This window comes from Pinus tabuliformis, chromosome 8 (assembly GCF_031772625.1).
Source record: "Pinus tabuliformis cultivar Carrire ecotype Pingquan chromosome 8, CPIR1, whole genome shotgun sequence".
NCBI classification, from domain to species: Eukaryota; Viridiplantae; Streptophyta; class Pinopsida; order Pinales; family Pinaceae; genus Pinus; species Pinus tabuliformis.
In genome coordinates, this window is record NC_142294.1 from 38,963,100 (window position 1) to 38,980,863 (window position 17,764).

A 17,764-nucleotide genomic window follows, 5' to 3' on the forward strand; every position below is an offset into this window, starting at 1 on the left:
GATTCTCTCTGCCCCTCAACTACAAGATCTCCCCAATCGATTTCCCTCCTTAGAACTTCTCACCTCCGAAAATCGATTTCCTCAATCTCTCCGTGTGTATTTCCAAATGAATCCCAAGCCCCCATTTTATACTTATCCTGTTGAGTCTTCAATAGCCAAGATTAAGTCTCTAATCAACAGCTAAGATTAAAACATGACTTGATCTGCCTTCTAGATCATTCTCACCCATATTATGATTAATACCCATTAATATTTTAATTTCCCTAAGTTTAGACTTAGGAACTCTATTTAAAATATTAATTATTTTAATAAAATACAATCCGAGTGGAATTTCACCAAACGGTTTCTAGGTTCTTTAGAACCCATGTGCCTTAGCCTCTCCACCAATTTTCAAGTCTAGAGCACTTTCGATGCTACCAAAAACTAACACTCACTCTTAGCGAGGAAAGTACTCTAGCAACAATGTCCACTTGCATGTTGCTCTGTTTCTGAAGCACCTCATTTCTGCACAGCTGCTACCACCAACACTGTGTTGTTGTTGCTACTGTACTGTCACCCATGACACTGCCACTGTTGCATTTGTACTACAACTCCCTCTCAAATGTTGCATCTGCTATGCTGCTAGCACTGCATCCGTACTGCTACTCAATTGCTAAGACTTAGGAACTCCATTAAAACTATTAAGTATTTTAATAAAATACAATCCAGGTGGAATTTCACCAAATGGTTTTTGGGTTCTTTAGAACTCATGTGCCTTAGCCCCTCCACCAATTTTCAAGTCCAGAGCACTTCCGATGCTACCAAAAACTAACACTCCCTCTTAGCAAGGAAAGTGCTCTAGCAACAATGTCCACCTGCATGCTGCTCTGTTTTCGAAGTACCTCCTTTCTGCACTATTGCTGCCACCAACACTGTGTTGTTGTCGCTACTGTACTGCCGCCCATGACACTGCCACTGCCACTGTTGCATCTGTACTACAACTCCCTCTCAAATGTTGCATCTGCTATGTTGCTAGCACTACCACTACTAACACTGCATCCGTACTGCAACTCAATTGCTAAGAGAAGCAACTGAAAAATATCCAAAATTAGTTGAACTTAACTGTGTTCAACATAATACCATGAATGCTGGGATCTGATTGTTACTAGTCTCTGACCCTCTGAATCTTTTGTGTTGTTGTTGACTTCTGTACTGTGCCATCTACATTACTGCCAACCTTGCTCTGCGATGATCAGTCTCTGGTCTTCGGCTATTGCATATGTCCTCCAAACAATCCACTGCATCATTTGACACTAAGTCCATCTCGCTACTTCTGAATCTTGGGCTCCCATAGCAAGGAATTGATCCAAGAGGTGGACTCCTCAAGGATCCTGCCCACATGTAGTCCTCCCGACTACAGCTCAATATCGCCCCATCTCCCTCTTGGAGATGCGTGGGCACTCATGGCAAACTCATCCTCATCAATCTTTGTTGAAGCAGCCTTAGGATCATGTTTCTCATCCTTGTCCTTTTTCTTCAAAGGACACTGGGATGCATAGTGGCCCAACTCGCCACAACTGAAACATTTCACCTTCGAAATGTCCTCCTTTCACTTCGGCTTTTGTTGTCCCTTCGATGCCAGAGTTGCGTTTTCCTCCTCCTCGTCTTTGAGCTACTCCCGCTACTCCATAGAGGTGGACCTTCACTATGTCCCTCCTTAACTCCTCCTGTTAAAGAGTCGCCCCCATCTCCTTCCATGAAGGTAGTTTTTCTCTGCCCAATATGCTTAACTTGCCATTCATCTGAGACTCCATTCAGGGTTATCCTCACCATCGCGGTTGGCTGAGGAGTGGACCATACTGCAGCAAGTTGGTCTCTAGTGTCCTGAAGACATTGAAGATAGAGGTTCACCCCTTCTCCTTTCTGCATCAAAGTTTGTTGCAACTTCTGCTCCAAATACATCTTTCGTTGTTCAGAAGAGCCTTCATACAGAGAAGACAAGGCTTCCCACATTTGTCGCGCTATATTTTCTTGCCCTGCAAGTTTGAGACCACATGATCTCGTACTCCATCGAGAATGAGCCTCTTTCCCTTCCCATGCTTTGTACTTCTTATTTTGATCGTTGTCAGCAAGAACAACTACAACATTATTGACGTAGGCCTCAAGATCATATTCCTCCAGAACAGCTAAGATGATGGTCTTCCGTATGACATAGTTGGAGGCTCCATCCAACCTATCCTGATCTCTGAGCCCATGCGATGCCATCTCACCCAACTGTCGAACTGACTCCTCTAGCCACTGCTTAGCACTGCTCAGTTGCTTAGCAAGTGAGAAATTCAAACTTTCTGGCGGAAAGTTCTCTAAGGAGAAAATTCCCCTTCTACGTGTCTATGTTCTTTTCCAACGGATTTCTGTCGCGGTGGAAACTGCATCGTTCAAGCACTGCGCTGAGGCTATGCATCACTCCATCTGCCTCTGCCTCTACAAACTCACGAACTTGAAAACGTACCTCTTTGTCATCTCACTCAGAGAGAGATTCCCTCGGATCTGCTTCCCAGCAAGGATTTTGCAATCCCTTCAAGGGGATTCGAATTGCTGCCAAGTGCAGCTTTCGATCTCCCTGCTCAGCACTGGATCTGCTCTTCCTGTTTCAAAAACAATGCTCTGATACCATGTGAAAATTCCTAGACTCTAGGAACCCCTACTGCAACAAATCTGAATCTACTTCACCTACTTGACTTTTAAATTACATTCATCAAGTTATTCTTTTGAATACTAAAGCAAATTATCTCTACAGCCTACACTAATTAAATATTTGATCTCATGAAACAAAAAACAGAGCGAAGAACAAGATACATAGGACACACTTATTTTTGGATACAATAGTCCCTAGAGAAACCCAATGCGAGAAAAGTGGTGCAGCAGTTCTGGGGGTTTATTATTATGCAGGAGAAATATCTGAATACATATCAAGGATGCTCATCTAACAATCATTTACTGAGAAAACACTGGCAGAAAATCTGAGTGAGTTTTACCTCCCTTCACCCGGTAGAATTCCAGCTCATCCAACACAAGACTGGCTAACCCCGACTAGTTCTGTGCTGGCTCTACGTCAACCCTGCGTCACCTTCTCTGCCCTCTGCGTCAGCTCTCTCGGTTGTTCCGGTAGTGCCGGATTCTGCGTGACAGGCAATTTTTCTGCGTCAACTCTCCCTACTACTGCGTTGCCTCTACATTAGCTCTCCCAGCTGTTTCGACAATTCCCAGCAGTTTCGGCTATTTCAGCAGTTCTTGATTCTACGTGACAGACAACTTTTCTGCTTTAGCTCTCTCGGCTACTACGATGTCTCTCTGCAAGCTCTCTTCACCTCTTTGTTCTGTATTTTCCGGAAAGTCTACCCCTGGATTCTCTCTACCCCTCAGCTGCAAGATCTCCCTAATTGATTTTCCTCCTCCAAACTTCTCACCTCAAAAAATCGAATTCCTTAATCTCTCTGTGTATTTCCAAATGAACCCCAAGCCTCCATTTTATACTTTTCATGTTGAGTCTTCAACAGACCGAGATTAAGTCTCTAATTAACGGCTAAGATTAAAACATGACTTGATCCGCATTCTAGATCATTCTCACCCATATTTTGATTAATACCCATTAATATTTTAATTTCCCTAAGTTTAGACTTAGGAACTCCATTGAAAATATTAATTATTTTAATAAAATACAATCTGATTGGAATTTCACCAAACGATTTCTAGGTTCTCTAGAACTCATGTGCCTTAGCCTCTCCACCAATTTTCAAGGCTAGAGCACTTCCGATGCTACCAAAAACTAACACCAAGTTCCCTTTTCACATCTGTTAAGAGTCTCTTTGATTTTTGCACCAATATATTTTGTTCAAAGATGATCTCAATGGATGGCCATATCTTCGTGATGGCCTCATTTATCTCCAGCCAGATGTTCTCTTTAGCTTGTGCCATGGTGTTAGCCATAATGGATTGGTTTTCTGGATATTCTATCCTTTGTGTCAGCTTGTGTGTTTTTTGTAATTTTGCGAAATAGACAGTATCCACTTTAATTTTTTGTTCTTGCAAATTGTTCAGTTTTGCAATCAACTTCTCAATCTCTTGGTCTTTAATGGACATGTTTTCCATTGCTTTGGCTAAGTCTAATGGTGTGTTGCTGGATTGTCCTTCTGCTGTTGTAACTACTACTGAAGTTGTTACTGATGTTGATGCCTATGTTGTCGATGTACCTATCACTGGAATCACAGCCAAAGGAATGGCCTGCACTGAAACTGCTTGTTGTTCTTTTTCTTTTAGGAGTATTTCCATTTCTTTCTCCATCTTAGCAATTTGATTGTTCTATTCAATAATAATTTTGAACAAATTCTATTTTTGCTTTTCCTGTTCTCCATACTCCTTAGTCTGTGGATCTTCAGTGGAGGGGAGCTTAAGTTGTTTTCTCAATGTTGTTATATCTGCATTTTTATTCTTTATAATCTCCTCAATTGTTGTTATATTGTTGGGATCATATCCCAATTTAATGATCAGATCTTCCAAAGACTTTATCTTTGTGTCTTTGGCCAGAGAAGAAATCCTTTCCAGTTTTAACTATGCTTGAATGTTGTTTACAGAGACTTGGAGCTTAGCTACAGCCATAGCTGAATTGGTGATAGTGTTGTAAAGCATCTCACCAGACTGTTTATGGAAGTCCATTTGGTCTATAGGATGGATCATATATGTATCAAAAGAAAAAATGGATTACTTGTAGTCATCTGCTGGTCAAGGCTGAGCAACTTTGGGCTTCAAGAAAGCAACTTGCATTTTTCTCTTCTTAGTATAAAAGGTCGAAAGAAGCCTATGCTGGGTGGTGCTTGTTTGCTTCCAAAACTGTGAAAATGTAGTAGCATTGAGTGCTTGATTTTTTGCTTTGATTTCTTTGTAGATGGCAAAAATATTCTGATCTTTCTTACTCGGTTCCATCTCTCCTATTAGTAATGAAACACGTGTATCTATTGTTAGTGAGGTCATCAGAGATATAGGAACGGTCTCCTCTCTATTTGACATTAAAGGTATACCTGAGCCTATTAAGATAATAGATTGTTCTTGTTCTACACTATGTTGTTCTGTCTCTCCTACATCCATGGTCTTTTGCCTCTTATTGTACATTATGAAATCCTTTGCTGAAATCTTTGTCACTGAAGGGGAAATGGTTTCCCTTGGTCTTTTTTCAACCTTTTCCTGTGGTACTGGTGTCTGTGAAGTTGATAACACATGTTCTTCGGCCTCCTATAATGTATTCTCCTACCATTCTTCTTGGTTCATGAATTGCTCTATCTCTGGTCTGGAAGTATGGGCATAAGGAGCATACCTCTGTTCTACCCTCAACTTAGAAATTATACCAAAAGGGTCATAGGACCATGTAAAACTGTGCTTGAAGTTCATCTACTTCTTGTCCTGCTGATCTTGCATTGCATGTGAAGGGACCAATTTGTGTTTTTATTTTGAATTGTGCTTTCTTCTTAGCTACCAAGAAGTGTAGCTGGTCCATGTTGATCATTTGCCTGAAAAATTGTAAGGCAAAAATGCGAATTGGCACAAACTTAGGGAGTTCATAAGGGGGAATTCACACCCATATATCTTGATCTTTGTATAACTCTGGTATAAATACCAGACTCCTTTCTTGGTCTGGTCACTTAGGTGCAAAATTTTGTTGATCTCTGGATGTATTCTTGGTTCTGCATCACTGTTTAACAAACTAGCTGCCATATGCAAAAATTGATCCACAAAATCATTGAATGTGAATTCAGTTCTGTTCTTTCTGACCAAGGAGGTCCAGTGAATCACTGATTGGGAGTTCCCTTGACTGTCTAACTTCTGTAGATGAAAAGAAAACTTGTCTGATTGATAATAAAGAAACAAATACACCAAGACAGATGCATACTTGAAGACTCCTTCAGTTGAAAATTTCATGAATTCTTCATAAATTCTCTCGACTAAAAACTCACTATAACAGAAAATGGTAGGAGGCTTCTCACCTTTGGAAAACACAGAAAGAAAGGCTAGGATGATTTCATCGACCCATTGGTCAGAATGGTATCCTAATAAGCATGAAACTATTGAAACTATCTGTTTGGTCATCTCAGGGAACATAGAAGCAGGATAAGAAGGGTTTGTTTTGGGCAATTGGGGCCTGGGCATTTTCTAGTAAGAAAGTCTCAAATATCTTGGCCCTCTGGGTGGAATCTAGCTTATTGTGCATTTCCACGAGGAAATCTGGGTGAAAAGGTTGCATATGATCAGGATTTTGGATTTGGAGCATCTCTGAGATTGAATGACCATTAATGGCAAAAAGGATTTCACCATTTTGGGCCACCACTGTCCTTTGGTTGGGAATGTATCGAAATTGACACCAGCTTACAAAGTCTGGGAAATAATAGGTTTGGGGAAAAATAAATTGGGGCAAGAGGGAGTCCCACAGTCCCAAATCATCGTTGAGGTCAAGATAATTCTATTTGAGCCAAGTGAAGTTCGTAGAGATCGAACTCACAATTGGTCTCTGCAACTTGGTATAAATGGTCAACTAAGGGTTGATTGTCCAAATCAACGGGTGGAGGCAACACTGGGTTTTCATTGGATGCTTTGGATTTTCCCTTAGGTGCCATACTGAAACAGAAAAAATGAGATAGGAGAGATAATGGTTACCTGGGAAAAACAAATTGGTCACCGTGTATTTTGCTACCGTAACAGGTACTTAACTGGAGAAGTGTTGTATGGATTCTGCAGTAGTTGATTGGATAGCTAGGTAGGAGGAGATGGCAGTCGAGTCACGCAGCAGATCTTTATCGTGAATAGGAAAAGAAAGGGGGGCCACCTGAGCACATTTCTTGTTTTTATAGAGCAATTGTGTTTTTTGTTGCATTTGGACCATTATGGAGCGGGTCCGTTGCATATAGGAATGTTTCTATTAGGAACGGTTGGATTTCAACGGAAAGAATCAACAGACGGGAGCGGGGAGGACAGGTGGCAAAATGGGAGTGGTTCGTGACGAGATAGGATGACATAAGGCAATTATGTAGCGGGGTATGATTAGACGGGAGGTGATTAGGTGGCGGGGTATGGTGGAGCGACGGTAAACGATCATGCGGGCGGTCAACGGTAGTGAAAAACGGATTAGGGGGGAGCCCGGAGGGGGGTAGTGGTGGTAACTGGTTTTGGAGGGGGGCAGAGAAGTAGATGAGGGGACGCCACATAGCAAAAGTGAGTTAGAAGAGACCACTTACCCGGACCCCCCCTGTTGGATAACCTTCGGAAGCGTCGAGGGGGGGCAGAAACGATCCCTCGTTGTTGATCCGGGCGGGGTAGATCGTGGCCATTGAAAAATGTGCCCGGCTTATTACAAACAACAAAATTGTCGCATCCAATCCAAAACTTTATTACAACTTATGATAATCGCGATTAAATAATGTGATTAATTAATCTAACTATGCTTTATTAATTTTAAGGGCATGTTTTGACTTGCAAGCCCCTTTTTCATTTTTTCTAAGGTTTTTAACCCTTTTTTCCTCATTTGTTTGTCAACTAACCAAGCTTAAACAATTTGGCTAATCCATTTATTCTACCTAATCAGATTCAACCACGATTACACTATGTGGTTGATTTATTTACTATCCTAACCTAATTTTTATTTGATTCAGTTTAATCATGTTTAAACAATATGATCAAACTAAGTAATCTACTTCTAACTTTGATGTGGCATTTAAACAACGCTGCACACTTCATTGAAAATCTCTACAGTATTAGAGATGCAATTTTTATTTTGCTTGGAGTGGCATTTAGACTTGCTCACTTTCATACATATTTTCTGTGGGGTTTCTTCATTCTTTTTCTTTTATTTTCTTATATTTTTTATTTTTATTCTTTTCTCATATATTTTTATACCCTCTTGTCTTTTTTTCCATTTTTTCTTTTTCTTTGGAAATAAATTTGCAAGATGGAAGATTATTTACAATCATCTAATATACAAAATTACAGTTGTAATCAAGTCATCCTATGAAATATAGGACCCTAATAGCCTTAACAACACTTACATCATGGTCACAATTTCCATTTGTTCATCAACAATAGGGCAAAGGGCATAACCTACAAACCATGGCTTTGATATCACGTTAAAAAAATGTAAACAACCAAGCACATTGCATAAATAAATGCCAATACGAGCCCTACACACTTGGATGCACAATTCGCTAACAATGAAATAACAACACAAAAGGTGGACGTTGAGGTTAGCGCAGAGAAAACCCCCACGAGGGCAAAACGCATTCTCTTCCCAATGTGTCCAAAACAGTACCAAGGACTACATTATAATGTGAGACTCCAAAGTGATCACTTCAATTCTCATACAGAGAAGACACTGAACCACCAAAAGACAGATGCCATACAAGCAACTCTCGCATCAATGTCGCACATCCACTTATCCTCCCAACAAGAAGGCCCTCTCTTTAATACTTGGCAACTTCGCTATTTATAAAGAAAATTTACAATAGCCTGATCCATAAACCATTAGGCATTAAGCTTGTCCAAAAATAGCAACAAACTTTGATGCAGGTGCATCTAACCAAAAGACAGATGCCATACAAGCAACTCTCGCATCAATGTCGCACATCCACTTATCCTCCCAACAAGAAGGCCCTCTCTTTAATACTTGGCAACTTCGCTATTTATAAAGAAAATTTACAATAGCCTGATCCATAAACCATTAGGCATTAAGCTTGTCCAAAAATAGCAACAAACTTTGATGCAGGTGCATCTAACCTAGATCAATTATTTATTAGAGGAGTTAGTTTGTAAAGTTAGGATTTAATTAATTAACTTATTTTTCCTATAGTTTTTAAAAGAAAATGATGGTTCTTGTAAATAGGAAAAGATTCGAGGGTATTGTGGAAGGTTTGAGAAGATTATGGATTAGTTAGCTCTTATCTAGGGATAAAGAATTTGATGAGAGATTTCAGGGATCAAAAGAGATATTTTGGGAGTTGGTTTAGGGATCTAGAACCTACCTTGGGTTCTAATCCGAATATATAAAGTGAGGTGAGCCTATGAGGCATGTATGATGTAGAAGTGTGTGAGTGAGTGTGAGGGCTGAGAGGCCAATCATTGGGTTATGATTTCTCCTGTAATTATTTTGTTTATTAATTAATCATTTTCTGAGTTTTTATGTGCAACATATGGTAGAGTTTCAATTCAATTTTTATGTTTGAGTTTCAATTCAATTTTTATGGTATGTGATTATGCATGAGTACAGGACCTATGGTTAGAGCGTTGCATCATATTTTGGTATCAAAGCCGACCGCTTATAAGTTGAGTTGTTTTCCATAACGAAATATTAGTGCGACCTAATTCATATAAAAGTAGGATTGATAGAGCGAGTGAATCATGCCTCATCAATATATATTTTATCTGTTACAAGGCCGAGGTGGATACACATCGCCTACACAAGCAGCAATTCACAAGATGGCACTAAGGAAATGGGCGACCGAGTTGATGGTTTGAAGAAGCTTGTGCTAAGCCAAGGAATGTCTCACTGCCATGACAAAGAAGTATACGACATTACTTGGGACGTGCCAGCGTTTTTGCCTCTGTCAGCGCAGATGGCTCTACGATGCAAATGATGGATCTATAAGATTCTTCTCAATAGAATTCGCAGGGTTTCCTTTGTGACAAGTTTTGCAATTTTATTAAAGTCGAAATCGTTCTTCAATTGCTGCCAATTACTGTTGAATGCATAGAATGCATGAGCAGTCACCGTGTTAAGCTGATAGCAAAGAGCTTTTGATAATCTTTCATGCCAAAAATTGCAACATCAGGCTCCACTGTCACGAGAAGTCTGCGAGATGTATTTTTAGTAATGGTCGGTCTTATATTAGGGATCCTGTTGCTCCAATCAAAACTATGTTTTCTTTATTTGGCGGAGAGGTTTTCCAAGCATCTACACATAGAGGCATAATTGAAAACATGTGTGAGATATGGAGACAACATGGAGTGCGTAAATTCCGGTGTTCGCTTTATTGTAGACAGCATAGACAACATTCAAGTGAAGGTGAATTAATTTACTTTGGTAAGTTGGTACATTACGTGAATATATGTGAAGGTTTAATAAAATGCTCATGAAATAAAATAAGTGGACGAGAGAATAAGTGGACAAGAGGATAGGTGCATTAATTTTATATATGGTGGTGTTTTATATTCAAAATTATAATTCCATATTGCATATACGTGGATTATAAAGGAAAGAGTTTTGTAATTTTAAGTGGAGGTATAAGTTGAGAGCCATGAGGGATTTATATAAGACTTTGTAAAGGATTTATGTTCCTTGATTTAAGCATTTTTGTAAAGGGTGATACCATAAGGATTGTTGAAATAAGCTTATTGAGTCATGAAAAGAGTTGTAATTGTGAAGTCAATGTCTAAAGCAAATGTGAAGTCAATGTCTAAAGCTTGAGTTAAGTCAAGATAAAGTCTAAAGTCCACCATTAATTATTGAGTTATTGTACAAAAGGGTGCATTCTCAGTTGTAACCGACACCCAAGGTCCACTAATGCATAATTGATGTAAAAGAGTCTGGAGTCAAAGAGAAATTTAAGTCAAGTCAAAGATGATGTAATGGGGGCAGGATCGGCGGAGCCCGACACCCAAAAACTCTAGTCATTGTAAAGACAATTTGAAGAGATACTGCAGTTGTTACAGCAAAGGAAGCAGAGGAGCAAGGAGTGCTCAGAAAGAAGGTTCAAGTGAAGTGAACCATTGGCCAAGTTAAGAGGAGATAACTTGGCAAAGTGATTCAATTGTAGGTTACAGTGAACAAAGTAAAGTTCACGAAAGGAGAAGAATATTAAGATGCAATTTCCAGAGAAAGGCCACGATAATGATATAGCAGTTAGCATTAGTGATGACGAGAAAGAGATTGTTGAATTAAAGGTACGGCTTGACGTGTTGTTAGAGCTATTACAAGGACAAAGACACGGATGGGTAATAAAACGAATAGTTAAATGGCCAATTAAACAATTGATAGAAAGAAGACATAAGCATAAACTGAAAGTCTTAGAAGCAAAGAAACTCCAAACAAACATATATATTTGTGAACCAGAGCAAGGATCATTGCTTGGTGACAACAATGATGAAATGAACGTGGGTTCGATTCCCACAAATGACGCTACAGATTGTTCAGAAGACCAGCATGAAGACCTGAAGACAGATTCATCTGTCAAACCTCATGTTTTTAAATCTAACCATTGGTGTGTGGATGCAGGATATGTTGTTGAACAAGAAATGAAGCAAGTTGTTGATGAATTGGAAAATGATGGGCCAAATGTCAACATGAGAGATATTGCAGCAGAACTAAAGTTCTTAGAAGAATGGTTGGACAATCCAAAGCTAGAGCGTGACGCAAAGGAAATTAAGATGGAATACAACATGCCTTCAAATCGACAAATTTGGCGCAACGGAAGCGTAGAGATCGACAACAAAGTTCAGCAAACAAACAATAATGTGCAACCAGAAGACAAGTTAAATATCGAAATTGAAGAAATGAAGAAGTTGATGTTGAAAGAATCTTAGAAGATGTCCATTGAACAAAGAAAAAGAAAGGATAACAATAAGATACATCTGACTGCACAAATATACATCAGCAAAAAGGGAGGACAACTACAGCATAAAGTTTGGAAGCCTGGAAGACGAAAGAAGACAACCACAGAACAACAACAACATAACAGAATACATGATCAACGACAAACTGAAGTTTGGGATCCAGGAGGATTTTTATCATCTTATGAAGACTAATGGTCGGGAGACCATGATTTTCTTTTACCTAGGGAGTCTGATGTAGGTGCATCTAACATGGGTCAATTGTTTATTAGAGGAGTTAGTTTGTAAAGTTATGATTAATTAATTAATGTATTTTCCTATAGTTTTTAAGAGAAAATGATAATTCTTGTAAATAGGAGAAGATTCGAGAGTATTGTGGAAGGTTTGAGAAGATTATGGATTAGTTAGCTCTTATCTAGGGATAAGGGATTGGATGAGAGATTTTAGGGATCAAAAGAGATATTTTGGGAGTTAGTTTAGGGATCTAGAACCTACCTTGGGTTCTAATCCATTTGTATAAATTGAGGTGAGCCTATGAGGCATGTATGATGTAGAAGTGTGTGAGTGAGTGTGAGGAATGAGAGGCCAATCATTGGGCTATGATTTCTCCTGTAATTATTTTGTTTATTAATTAATCATTTTCTGAGTTTTTATGTGCATATGCTTGGTGTGAGATTCAAATCAGTTTTTATGGTATGTGATTATGCATGAGTACAGGACCTATTGCTAGAGCGTGGCATCAAACTTGCAAACATTCATTGCATATTTCTAGCATAAGACCTGATATGTTCATACACTGCCGTCTATGGACTCTAAAAAGCAGTAATTTCATAACCTGTTAAAGCAGTAATTTCATAACCTGTTTTCCCTTGGAAGGATAAGTACACTGTGATCTCAAGACCATTGTTATCTCCTTCGCCAGTTGTTGTAGAAGATATTCATTGGACAAATAAAACAATGAGTGGAAAGGACACAGTTGAGTCACTGAGGCAAATACACATGTAACAACAATATATGTAGTAATCCAGTGGCTCTTTAAAATTAGTAAACATTTACTCAACAGGGCATTAGTTCACTGGTGCAGAAAAGAGTGTTATGCTGTCTACCAGAGTTGCAATCTTGATGCAATCTGCCCCACACACATAGCATGAATTTCAAATGGATAAGTCTGTCTGCGAGTCTCGGTAATATTGACAAAAATAGATATCCCTAAGCATTAACACCAAACCAAAGTAAGCTCTTTACAGTGCAGACTTTCAAACCAAAACTTGCAGTGCAGACTCTCAGGACATATTTTTTCTTTGGTTATGTATTTTTTTTTGGAAAAAGGATTTCAAAGGATTCCCTCTTTTCTGGAATATATAGATGAAGTGTAGTGCAACAAGCCAATCAGGCTGGTAACTTGAAGGATTCTATTGTAAGACCTCCCCTTCATAGCTATAAAAAAGACTCAATACACTTTTGCAATCCTGAAATTTTGAAATAAACAAATAAATATATATAGAAATTGTAAATATATATATATATATATAGATATAAACCTGTGACTTGTGAAGACCTCCCATTCATATATATATATATATATATATATATAAAGACTCAATACACTTTTGCAATCTGATATTATGACTTACCCCATCTTGGCAGGGTATTATATAATGCCTAGCAAATTACAATGAGCGCGTATAAATACCAGGGTTTTTATTGTATCAATTCATAGGATATGGGGATTCAGAATCTTGTCTCTATTGACAACCTGAAAATCATCAACACGTGATTTCCAAGGTATTGGTTATAATATTAAAGAGATTAATATTATGAACAAAAATAACAAAGATAAGCTTAGTAAATATATATATTTCCCATTCTATAAAAGAGTGCCATGGTATTTGTATCAAGAAAAGCGTAGTACATTCTGCAGCACAGACAAAGCTGACCTCTCAACTCTTTGTGCATAAGCACCTCAAGGGTGCATCTGACTAGATAGTGCATTAAGTGTATTGAATATGGAGACTAGCCATACCATCTAAACCCAGGTGTGATATACACCTCAAGATTATGGATCTTTCAGGTGTGAGGTTGCATATCATCAATACAAGGTTCTCAGGCTTTGCAACCTCGAAAAAGAATACAAAACAAACACAGGTTTAGGTGGGTTTGTGTTAGTGGACAGTTCATGGAATTCTAGGGAAAACAAAAAACAATTCATGGAATTCCAGGGGAAAAAAAGTTAATTGGTAAAACAATTTACTTGTCGCACCCGGGAAACCATGACCGACCGGCAAACTATAACCCATTAACTGATTCATTTATGGGCTAAAGTTATTGATAGAAACATGAGAACTCTACAATTTCTGTCTGCAAAAATTTCGTGGCCTTGAAAAGTTTCTCGTTTCCTTATAACCAGTCTACAAAGTGCTCCCCATTCCATCTAGGAACATATACTCACATCAAATAAATAAGGAAAAAAATGCCATACCACCAGAAATGCCCGCGGAACTACTAGTTAGGGCTGAAAACCACAAACCCCAACAAACGTTGCATTGTTATTATTAATAGAAAAAGCAAGTGAAGTACTAGTTCAGTTTGAAAACCAGAAACCCTTTACATTATTATCAGCAAAAAAATATAATGAAGGACACGATAATGGATGTACTCCCATTACATACCTTTGGAAATCGGCTTCGCTGTTGTTGGAGCTAAAGAATGGGATCATAAATTTGCGGCGCCTCCAAGCCAACTATATATGCACGCCCTAAAGCACGCTTGACCTTGTTACCCTATTCTCCTCTCTCCTCGCCCACCCCGACTTCATAAAATTAGATATATATATATAATTTATAAAATAGTAATATGTATTATATATAAATTATATATATATATATATATATATATATATAATTTATAAAATAGTAATATGTATTATATATTTTTTAAGCTTTTTCGGAATAATTACATGTTATTTTTTCATGCCAACTCATTTGATGATGAACACCAATTTGGCACTAAAAAGCTTTTTCTCCCATCATTAAGAATCACCTAAATTTGAATGCAGAACTATAAAATAATGTTTGAGAGGATGTTATAGTTATGAACACATTAAAAGGCATATATTTTAATAATAAGATAATATGTTAATAGGAGAGTGCATGAAGTATTAAATCTATTTTTATTGGTATCAATTTTATTTTAGTTTTATGAAGTTTTATAGTATGAAAGAATTTTATTTATTAATTCATTTGGGGTATATAAAGAGGAATTACGATTTTGTAATAAAGATAATAATATTGAAAGTGAAAGTTATAATGTTTAGTAAATATTTTTTCCATCGTTTAATTTATAGTGTTTTGGGTATATAAAAAGGAAGTATAATTTTGTAATAAAGATAATTAAATAATAAAATTTAAATTTATAATGTTTAGTAAAAAAAATTTCATTATTGATTTAGGTTTAATTCATAGATCATAAACTCTCATCTCTATAGATATAAATAGATTCTTGTGGTGAGATAGGAGAGTTTGGAGTAAATGTTATAGTCCAAAATAATAAACAAACAAACAAACCTTTTTTTAACGTGAGGGAGTGGAGGTTTGAGGTTTAAAGGATAACAATTCCACCAAAATCATTTGAGACTTGCACCCAAATAAAGGGGATTACTAATGTCCTTCCTTTCTTTATGCATGTCATTTGAGTGGGGTAGGTCATGACATACTAAAACCCTAACATACCATTGACTCGTGGACAAACCAAGGCCTTTTTAGTAATATTCCAAAAACATAAAATGTTGGAAAATAACTCTTCAAATAAATGAAAGAGCACGAAACAAGGATATAGATGTTAAGGTATGTGTATATCTTTACATTTATGTCCACTTTCAAACTCTATACATACAAAGTTTATTCCTAATAACCTTTTTAGAAACTTAACCTATAACTTGTTTTATCACTTACACCCCTTTTTTTGTGGTAGTGAACATTACAGGTGGCAAAGAGTATCATGGTTGTAAAACAAACCTACAATTGTGTCTTAAATGTATATAATGAAATGATGAGTTTAAAAGCACCCCGCTTTTCACTAATATTGATAAATTTAAAACTGCATGTGAAAGCGTGATGTAAGAATGTTTTGCTTAGGTATTTCACTAGGCAAATCCACTTTGAGAAGATAGTTGAGGCCCAGGTGTAGAATAATTGGGAATCCTATTTTGTTGTGCACATTGAAGCCTTCGATATATAGTGTGGAGGACATCCCAAAAACCCAAAAGAGGGTTCAAGGTTACAAAACAACTATAAATATGTAGAAAACTAGGTGTGTTATCAATTCACAATTAAAACATCAACATAGCATAAGAAAGCTTATCCATTAATCAAATAAGTGGAGAAAAATATAGCATTACACTCTAGGATTGTGAAATTAATAAATCTTGTATTTATCTATAATATATAGGAGGTATCCCTTTAAACAATCCATCATAACTTCTCTTCAACTAGCTTTATAATTGTTTAATAAAAATTTATAAATGTAATTCTATTATATAATTTCATAAAAGAAATAACATAAACTAAACATAATTCCCTGTGAACAGTTCAACACAGAGATTTACCTTAGAGAAACCCACTTCGAGGAAACTCCAATAATGGAATGGCTTTGATTACGTGAAGATTGATTCTTTCAACATAAGGTAACTACATATTACAATGGCCTTAGTGAGTAGAGAGTATTATCAATAAAATTTCCTTTCTCTATCTCAACTTGCAATATTCATTTAGAATTGGAATGGGTTATCAAACTCTAACCTAGCTTCATTCTATGTTGGGTTATCAAACTCTAACCTAGTTTCATTCTATGTCTCCAATTGTTATCACTATCTCCAACGACTCATTGAAAACACTATGAAATCTTATGTGGTAACTCCCTAATTCTAAATGTATTTTTCCTTCCCTTTTCCACAAATCCCTTTTTCTTGTTAGGTAAAACATGACTTAGTGAAATAATCAAAGTTATTCAACCTATAATGGTGGTTCTGGGCACATGGTTTTTGTTGTCCATGGTATTGTGTCTGTGGAATGCACATAATGAACCCTTTAAAAGGCTCGAGAAAACTTCATTTTAATGACCCTAGGGGAGTGACTGATGAAGGCTCACTTGCTCAAGTTTTAGCCAAGGACACTAACATAATTTTGTTAACTAGTTTTTCCAAGGATTGGATTTTCTGAGATAAAACATTGTGTTTATGTTTTATTATTTGTACCTGGTTGTTTTAATATTTCTCTCGGTAAAATTAATTTTATGTTCAGTAATTTTAACATGGGATGAGAGACAAATGTTTATTTATAGCGTGGCTACTTGAATATGGTGGATATATCAAAGCCAAAGGTTGGCTTCAGAGGGATGCCTTTATTACCAATGGTTTATTTAGCTTGGGAGAGAGAGGCACAAAAGAATGGCAATAAGAAGAAATTGAATTCAATGGAAGAGCCAAAGGAAAATAAATTCCTAAGTAATGGAAACACAAAGTGTGTGGATTTTAGCTCGAGTTCATGGTGTGGTTCATATTGTTGTGTGTCGTGTTGAAGGGTATGTTGTCTAGGCTACACAAGGAGGAGGCCCAAGTGATGAGCTTGAAGTGCATGAACATGGAACTGGAAGAGAAAATTAGAGGTCGGTTGTAGAAATTCCTTGTAAATTCAAACTGCCAATGTAATTTACTAAAACAAAAAGCAAATTTAATTGATCGAGAAATCACAACATAAGCATGAGACAAGATTTAATCACATATGCTCAGATATTTATCTAGGGGAAAGCAATTGTTAAAAACCCCTTCCTATATGTATTGCATTAGTTAGAAAATAGAGAAGAAATACAATGGTCACTCAAGCCTGAGCAACCTCTACACTAGTATCATCTATCTCACTACTCCATAAGCCAGTTCTGGTTAATGCTTAACCAAATTTTAGCCTACCCAAGTCCTTATTTCCTTGCATTGTTTCTCAAGGAATTAGCCCCTATTATTTAAGGAAATTCCCCATCTAGAATTGTGCAATCCTTGTAGGCCCTTCTCTGACTGCGTGCACCACCTATGCGATTTGGAATTGTCTACCATTGATAATACACTACCCTTTAACTCTAATCTCAACTAGGTAAC

The 17,764-nt window shown here is 37.3% G+C and overlaps 1 protein-coding gene across 5 annotated transcripts in view; it reads right to left on the reverse strand.

The window, feature by feature from the left end:
• Positions 1-17,764, reverse strand: part of LOC149234019 (nascent polypeptide-associated complex subunit beta-like) — a 112,966-nt gene that overhangs the window by 15,901 nt on the left and 79,301 nt on the right. The window contains exons 1-2 of one of the 5 annotated variants that reach the window (XM_089371719.1): positions 14,289-14,416; positions 13,313-13,375 (exon numbers count right to left, since the gene is read on the reverse strand). The exons of 1 other annotated variant lie outside the window; for it this stretch is intronic. The gene's annotated coding sequence lies outside the window, so the exon portion shown is untranslated. Of the gene's footprint in view, positions 1-13,312; positions 13,376-14,068; positions 14,132-14,288; positions 14,444-17,764 lie in introns of those variants that run through there. 3 more of the 5 variants (XM_089371717.1, XM_089371718.1, XM_089371716.1) reach the window with 3 other exon arrangements.